Raw genomic sequence first — 8,218 nt, 5'->3', positions numbered from 1 at the left:
ACATCTGGTGAGACAACAACCCAAACATAACAATTATTTTAACAGACCTATTTGCAAAACAGAAAATACGTACTCTAGTGAGGTGTTTAACTACTGGAAAAAACAAATAAGTCTTTAATGTCTTGTAAATATTGGAATCAAAATGACCCTAAATAACCTTCCTATCTGATGTACATATAATGTAAGACCCATCTGAGTACTAGCCTTTGGACTAACTGGATAATTGAATGTATTGATCATTGAGGTACGATTGTGGAAAGTGAATCATAGCTATTTATACATAAGGGGTATGCATAAATAAACTTATCAAAGATACCAATTTCATTTGCTTATATAGCTATAGTCAGATTGTTTATATTCGTTTGATAAAAAATATAATTTAACTGAACATGACAGATAGAGATTCGAATCTTCAATGCGTATATTCACCAATTATATTCCTTTTGATTATATTTAAAAAAAAAATGAGAATGGAAATGGGGGATGTGTCAAAGAGACAACAACCCGACCATGGAACAGACAACAGCAGAAGGTCAACAATAGGTCTCCCCCTATACCTCTAGCCAATATAGAAAAGTAAACACATAACAAAACGCACAGTAAAACTCAGTTCAAGAGTCCGATGTCAGCAGGGGTAACAAAAGAAAATAAACAAAATGATAATAGTACATAAAAGAGAACCCACCAGACTACTAGCAGTTAGTGACATGCCAGCTCCAGACGTCAATTAAACATATTCGAATTATTTGATGACCTTATTAGAAGTTTCAATTCTGATACAACTGATATATATTTGTTTATTTACAGATTACAGTGGTTGTTACCTTGGTTGAATCTTGCGACGCCACTGATTCTGCCTCAGGTCAATGTGCTAAGGCCGATACATCATGTACACTAGATGGTGCATCTGGTAAATGTCAGTGTATAAATAACACACACTATTCAGATGGAGCCGATTGCCAAACAAGTAAGACTTAAAATATAAGCATTTGTTTTGTAACTAATTACTTGTGTGTCGAAAGACTATCTTAACTTTTCGATTATGTTCTAGCAACAGGTGCATGCAATATTTTACTGAACTTACTAAACCAAGCCAAGTTAAACTTGCATATTGGATTTCAATGTCATATTGTTTGAAAAAAAGATTTTGTTTAAGCCACGTTTTTTTTATACGCATGCTCGAGTAAATAATTTCCGAGACAAAAAAGGCGAAAAGGAGGAAAGGCGAAATCGCGAAAAACGCGAAAACGCAAAAACGCGAAATCGCAAAAACGCGAAAAGGCGAAATCGCGAAAAGTTATAACTACAGTGTTTATAGGTAGAACGTACCGTTTAATCTCAGTCAGTGGATTTTAACTGCGTCCTTAAACGTTTTAAACAATTTGTATTTTCTAGTGAATCCAAATTTATCTTATGGTCTGATTTTTGATTGCACATATGTATTTGGTAATTGGGCATGCGTAAATAGTTCACGACTTAATCGGTTTGATTTATATTTCAAGCTTAATATTTTTACTATTAGATAATGTTATTTTTTGTGTCATTTTAAACAAATAGTTTTTCATGTGCTAAGGAAGTTTTACTACTTTCGCTTTCAAAATTGTCTTTATCAGATGTCCTGTTTAAAGTGAAGCGCTTCAAAGGCAACCAATTCTCTTTGTTAATATATCTGGTTCTAAATATAAAAGTCAATGTGTACTGAATTATCCTGATTCATTTTGCTTTTCATACCGAATACCAAGTGGTCAAAAACCTGAAGCAGGATTACATTACTTAAATAGATATATTAATACTATTAAAGTTCAAACATTTCAATAAAACGTTAATGAACATTGCACTGTGTATAAGATGCAATAAGAATTGACTATCCTTTGATATGCATGTTTTCAAAACCATTAACTAAAACTTTAATGCATCCACCTAACACACGGCTAAATTATATATCAATCGAAAGCTCAACAGCTGTACTTTTTGTTTTGCCCTTCATCTGCATTTTCACTACCAGACTGAAATAAACATATTTCGACTTTTCTAATTGTCTGATTTGTAGTTTCATTATAAACATTGATGTAGTGAAATGGCCTTTAATTTATTCAATGTGAACCATAAAAAAAGAAATTGTATATATAGACAAAAAATAAATAACAAAAGAAATGATGAAGATTTCAATGATTTCAAACGCATCAATTATAAGAGGAAAACAAAGGGAGAACAGATACAATGAACATAGCAACGCATTATTCGATAACATCTTCAATATGTCTGACGTGGTACACGAAATTTGTAGGAAATAGTGGTTTGAACATGGTTTTCAACCAGAGTTCAAATGCAAAGTTGAAATCATCCCTACGAAAATTTTATTGATGTCACTACATGTTGGTTGCAGTTATGAAATATCCGATTCACTAGATGACGAGTTCTAATCGACGAAACCACAATACCGTCATCTCTGCCTTGAATGTCACCTAACGAAAAAGGCTCATCACCGCGTAAGGAATTACATGAGCCACAATACTTGTGTCATACGTAGAACAGTATCTGGTAACCCTTTCGGAGTCCCATTAGTTCACCCCAAATATTTTTGAGGGTTTGTCAATGTTTGTGTTACTCAATCCGTAGTTATACATGTTGTGGTATGCATGCTGTTGCTTGTCTTTTTCGTGTTTTGCCCCGGCTTTGTCAGTTCGTTTCAAATTATAAGTTTGAATTCCCCTTTGATATCTTTTGTCTCTCGTTAAGTAGTAAACGTTTTAAAAAATGTGGTTAAATGTATCATAATTACGATTTGGTTCTATATGATATATATAACCGTGAGCAAATTAACTTTTTCTCGCGGATATTTATTTTATTGCGTTGAACATTGCTCAGTTTACTGTGAAGCAAATTGTTTTTCGATTTTTATTACTGCAACGTAATGTCTTTAAAATAAAATGATACCAAAGGGGCAAAAATCTCAAACCATTTATCAAAGAAGAATAAAACACCATCAACAAAATACAATTGAAGTCAAAGAGACCAACAACATTCCACAATACACAGTACAGCATGAAAACGATTACTGCTTCAAACAGCAATTAATCTTATGAGGTCAGGAAGGGTAGTCATCCTTTTCATTTATTAAAAAACACAACTGCATATAATGTTTTACATATTCAATGACCGGCATTTGTATTTAAAAAGCTTATGAAGAAACCATTCAAAACATATTTTAATCGAATGATTAAAGAGATTAAACTTCTTAATACATTTAACATGTCTAAAAAGCAGCAGCATTATATTCATATCGATTGCATTCCGCTAAAGACTACCAAGTGTTTTTAAACGATGGTTACGTATATCAATGATGTCTACGATTAAGTCAAAAAGTCATGTTTGCATTTAAACATGATTACAAGTGTAAATAAGTGTGACTCCGAGAAAAAACCCATCTTTTTACGCCAATTAGCTTGCATATTTCTTTTCGAACTTTATATACCCCTTCTTTTGTTATGGAAAGTCATTGTCCTACAATTAACAATATAGAATAACAAAATTTAGCTTTTTTTGCAGATTACAGATTTTTGGGCAACTGCAATCACTTCAAGAGAAGGCCGATCTATGAGCAATAGTTAATTAATAATTGCATCTTAAAATTATAAAACAAATATACCTTGACCAACAAAATACTCATTTATCTATTTTTTGAGCATACAAATGTCGATTCCCAAAGATATATTTTGCTTTTGGAACAATTTTTTCATTTCTTTATGATTTGTTATGAATTTTAATTTTCGGGAAATATTGCGCAACTAAACTATTTTTTTGTTTGTTTGATTTGGATATAAAAAAAAGTAAAATCACAAAAATACTGTACTTAGAGGGAAATCATAATCACAAGGCAAAATCAAATAACAAAACACATCAAAAACGAGCGGACAAGAACTGTCATTATCCTGATTTGGTACCGGCATTTTTAAATGTAGAAAATGGTGAATTAAACCTGGTTTTGTAGCGCTGACCCTCTCACTTTGATGACAGTCTCATCAAATTCCGTTATATTTACAATGATGCGTGAACTAAACAGACATAATAAATAAATAGTCAAAATATAGAAAAATATAGAAAAAAATATAGAAAAATGAGTCTGCCATATATATATATATATGTATCATGTAATATAAAGTTCATATAATATTTTGGAAAATGTCATGGTACAAGAACTAGAAAATGGCTTTTTGTTTAACAATCGCAAAATAACTAATGTTTATTCATGACCTTTGACCTTTCAATAAAAGAAAATGCACCGTACGATTTTGTTCACGACCGTCACACGAACAAGTACAGATAAAAAGTAAATTTGAATGATATATAATACATCTATGTGTTAGATGGTGCATTGAAGTCGTTACTAAGCGTCTTTTCGAAATATTTCACTCGCCTAAAACGAGCATTTTGTATAGATATACGAATGATGTCCTGTCACTCAATAACCCACATTATAGTAGGATATTGCATTCCATGCATCCCAGTCAAATTTAAATTAAGACTACTTACGAAACTAAAACGTCTTCTGAATATCGTGATCTTTTTCTCGATTAAAGTTGGGCACTTTAAACACAAATAGAAAAATGAGTCTGCCATTTATATCTGTTGCTTTTCAAAGTTTAGAACATAGTCAATGATTAATTTTAGTTTATAATTAATAAACGTGTTTTTAATAAGTAGTTACATGTACATTATATGCACCTATCAAGTTATTAAGAAATAATGTTAAGCTCCTTTTATTTTTCATTTTATTTGACAACTGTCTCACTGACGCATACACAATATGTTTTTTGTTTATTATAATTGCAGAAAAAGAACCATCTATCGCTTGTGTTGCTACAAGTCAATGTGTAACCAATGCAGAATGTGACAGCGCTGATACTAATACGTGTGTGTGTAATGCAGGTTATACTGCAACACCAACCGCTATTCCTACCATGTGTAAGTTTAGATAAATACGAACTGAATAGCAATATCAGATATACTTTTGTCAGAGTCGCCGTTCCCCTGGGAATTTTTCTTTTGTCATTTGTATGATCTATAATTTATCATAAATATCAGGGTAGCCACATACAAGTATAATATAAGAAGGAGTCTTTAAATATTTCACACCGCTAATAACAGAAGACAATGACAGTTATCAATTTGAAGTATCAGACACTTAACGATTGTTTCAATCGAGCGTTGGTGCTTATCACATGTATGTAGACGAAACACGATTATCTCGTACCAACTTCTTAGCCTTATTCCTAAAAACTTGGTTTCTTTCTCGGTCGAATCTTTGTTTTCTATCATTGGTGAAAATAAGTTTACAAAAATGAATCGTTTATTTGACCAAAATGGCAGGAAAAACAAATACGACTACTGTTATATTATAACGTTGTGTTTCTATGACGTGTATTTCCGCTACATACAACGACCAAAAAATGGTTTCTATGATTGAATTAATCATATTGTCTTCTCAATCTTGATTTTTTCGATTATAAGTATTTATGATAAAATTTAAGGGTTTTAGGCACATATTTACAAATGTAGTTCATAAAAAATTCTCAAATTAAGTCAAGGAAACAAGCAAGAAGCACATAATATAAATTTTATTTTATCATGTTATTTATCGAAGTAATATTGATAGAGTAAGAAAACATTTGTATAGCTTATTTTAATTAGTGTTGTGTTTTGAAACTTTTTTTCAGGCAGCCTTAATAGTGTTGCCAAATTCGCAAATCTGCCATACATGTACGTGGTACCTGTTATTGTATCCATGATGTCATTCCTACGATGAAAGTTGATACTAAATAATTTTGAAGTTTCTTCTTTTTGTAATATTTCAATTTTAGTGATAATATTTTTAATTGCCGTGGTACCTTAGATGTAATAATTTTTGTTTTTGCTGTTTGTTTTTATTGGTAGAGTAGCTAAATGTAGTTTTTTTCTAGTAAATTTACTTGGTTTAAGTGATACAAAATTATTTTTGTAATATTATATTTTGTCCAACATACACTATGTGTCTGTTTTACTTACTACTTATTACTAATATGTACTATTCATGTCTGTCAGCAGTGACCAAATGTGTCAGTTCACATTTAATCAGACCAATACATCTAAATAAAAAAGGAATAGATTATTAAATAACTTTTAAAAATAATTAGTATTAGTTACAACTTTTATGAAAGATAAGACACATTTTTTTGTTTGCTATTTTACTTCATTTTAAACCTTTCCTATGCATATAAAATAGATGTGGTTTGATTGCCAATGAGACAACTCTCTACAAGAGACCAAAATGACACAGAAATTCACAACTATAGGTCACCGTACGGCCGTCAACATTTAGCAAAGCCCATCACGCATAGTCAGCTATAAAAGGCCCCGAAATGACATGTATTTTTTTAACAAATAAATGTGAACTACACAAAAAAGCTTAAAAAAACAAATTGTTAAAATGATTTATTTCAATCATTTCCTAAGTACATATTCTATAAAATGTATATGAATGCATAATGTTTTGTTCTGTAACTGTTATTTATGTGGTGAACTTATTTTGTTGATTTATTTATGCCTTCAACCCTATTGGGATAATAACCGTGCATTATTGTATGGCTGACCCGTGTTAAGAGAGAGCCACATATCTTGCACGTTGTAGATTTCGAAAAAGAGCAGGATAATGCCGCTACAAGGCAGCACTCACATCCGCAAAGTGGAAAGGGGTTAATATAAGTTGCAAAACTTGTTTTCCAATCCACTATAAATAAATATGTTTATACTATAAGACACATGTCTCATTCCGTCTTACATACTATTTTAATATTAATAATAATTTAATATATTAAAAAAATACTTTTGCTGTTAACCGTTTAGTATAAGGATTATATACCCGTTTTATTGCGATAAGAATTACTGATAAAATGCCCAATGTCGACAGGCCGGTGCACGTACGTGTCACTAGAAAACTACAATAAAAGGTTTGAAACATGATAATTTGAAAACAAAGTATATGCTCGCTTTACTAGACTCGTAGTTGATATCATTCAAATTTACCCGTAAAATTAGTACGAAGGATACTTTTAATTGGTATGTTTGCGTACCCAGTTGGTTTGCTTAAATCATACTTGACCTCTGGTAATGATGTGGTTAAATTGAGGTGAGTTTGAACCTTCAAAGTATGCTACTTTCTTCAGAGAATTCTTGTTTGGCGTGTCAATGGTTAATGGGGAATAGAAATATGGTCAATATTTGTCTTCATCCGACCGGCAGCAAAACCCTAGCCAAAAAAAAAGACATCCGTTTGTCAATGTACAAGTTTACAGTTATGTCCGATGAGAATGGCGACGTTAAATTTAATGCCTCGTATAAAGGAAGTGCAACGCTCTTTGTCGTTTTAGAACCCTTGCAACAACTCTTTAGTGTGAGCTCTGGTTAAATATTCTATCCCTATCCAATATACCTTGTTTTCCAGGGGCAGTCCATATTTTGCCAATCGTTATCCTGGACAGTCTATGTTATAGGACCTACCCAGTGTAGTTATTGCTGATTTGTTCTTGTTCTGAACATAAAATATTTGCCACTAGACGCTGAGCAACCAACAATCAACAAATTATGTAGGTGGAATAGTAACTTTAGTGTGTAAATTGATCAGATTATATATCATAATGACCCCTTTTAATGGACCCTGAGACCAAAGGTAGACATGTATAAAAATGTAATATCCCAAACGGTCATCACGAAAATGTGACTGAAAAACTCAATTTCAAGTCTGTTAGAGAACGATAATGAAGAAAACCAAATCAATCGTTTAAAATGTTGTCGGATTTATGGAATATTACCACGTCAGGACAATGACCATTTTGAATTTTCCTCGGAGTTCAGTATTTTTGTGATTTTACTTTTTAGAATAACGGGAGTCGGACTAAAGGGACATCACCATATTAATTGACAGTCGACAGTCCTCAGAAGTCATCTCGATGGATAATTTGATGCATTGGCCGTCCGTAAAAATATGAAGGAGGTCTTTTAAAATACATATAGGGATCACATATATATCTCGGTACTCGACATTTATAACACCTAGCAACGCAATGTTCTTATCTCGCAACTCCATTTTTTTAACTCGCAAGTTGACTCTCGACAATAAGATACTCTTTTATAGAACATGTTACAAATTCTAAATTTCCCCAGAATCCTTTATCCTATACAT

This window comes from Mytilus galloprovincialis, chromosome 9, assembly GCF_965363235.1.
Source record: "Mytilus galloprovincialis chromosome 9, xbMytGall1.hap1.1, whole genome shotgun sequence".
NCBI lineage: Eukaryota > Metazoa > Mollusca > Bivalvia > Mytilida > Mytilidae > Mytilus > Mytilus galloprovincialis.
Note: the sequence above shows the minus strand (reverse complement) of the source record.